This window comes from Lupinus angustifolius, chromosome LG10, assembly GCF_001865875.1.
Source record: "Lupinus angustifolius cultivar Tanjil chromosome LG10, LupAngTanjil_v1.0, whole genome shotgun sequence".
In the NCBI taxonomy this organism is placed as follows: Eukaryota; Viridiplantae; Streptophyta; class Magnoliopsida; order Fabales; family Fabaceae; genus Lupinus; species Lupinus angustifolius.
In genome coordinates this window covers 10845992-10846909 of record NC_032018.1, presented here as the reverse complement: position 1 = coordinate 10846909, position 918 = coordinate 10845992, and the positions used below count along the sequence as shown (strand labels likewise).

The window sequence follows — 918 nt, the reverse complement described above, 5'->3', positions numbered from 1 at the left end:
GGGGCGTTACAACATGGTATCAGAGCGGCTCTTTCCTTATTCGGCATGGGCATGGCCTTACATGCTTTCTTGTGTGACTTTGGGTGATAGTTGTTTGTTTGAGTATGATTGTTTGATTGTCATTGGAGTTCGACGATGGAAGATTTTGGTGAGAAGAGTATCTCATCTAGTTTAAATGTGTGGTTAATAAGATGGCTGGAAGAGGAACCGCAAACCTGGACTTCATGGCGGCGATGACCGTGACAATCCAAGGTGTAAATGCTAATTTACACCAGCTGAATCTACAACAGCATCAGGCTCAGTCGTCGCATGGGTCGACTCAATATAAGGGGTTGGACGAGTTCTGTCGTCGTCAACCCCCAGGATTTGAAGGAGGATTCGCACCTGAGGCTGCGAACGAGTGGATCCAAGAGCTGGAGAAAATATTCCGGGCACTCATGTGTACCGATGAACAGAAGGTTACCTATGCTACTTACATGCTGAGTAAGGAAGCAGATAACTGGTGGGAGTTTACCAGGAGGCAGATGGTGCATGAGCACCAGGTGGTCAGCTGGACCACATTCAAGGACAAGTTTCTGGAGAAGTATTTCCTTGCTGATATGAAGACGAGGAAGGAAATGGAATTCCTGAAGCTTCAACATGGGAGTTTGTCGGTGGGAGAGTATGCCGCCAAGTTCGAGGATTTGGCGAGTTATGCCCCAAATTACAATGAGATTGGGAAAGAGAGGTCTAAGTGTGCTAAGTTCGAGGATGGACTTAAGCAAGACCTGAAGGTGATGTTCGTTCACCAACAAATACCAGACTTTGCAACTCTTGTAAATAAATGATCGATCTATGAAGAGAGCGTCGAGGCGAGGAATGCGACACTGGAGAGTGTCGTACAACCTGCAAGTTCCTACGGTCCTCAGAGGAACTCTG

General features: G+C 47.1%; 1 pseudogene; it reads right to left on the bottom strand.

Moving 5' to 3' along the window:
- LOC109358016 overlaps positions 833-918 on the bottom strand; it is a 2930-nt pseudogene continuing 2844 nt past the window's right edge.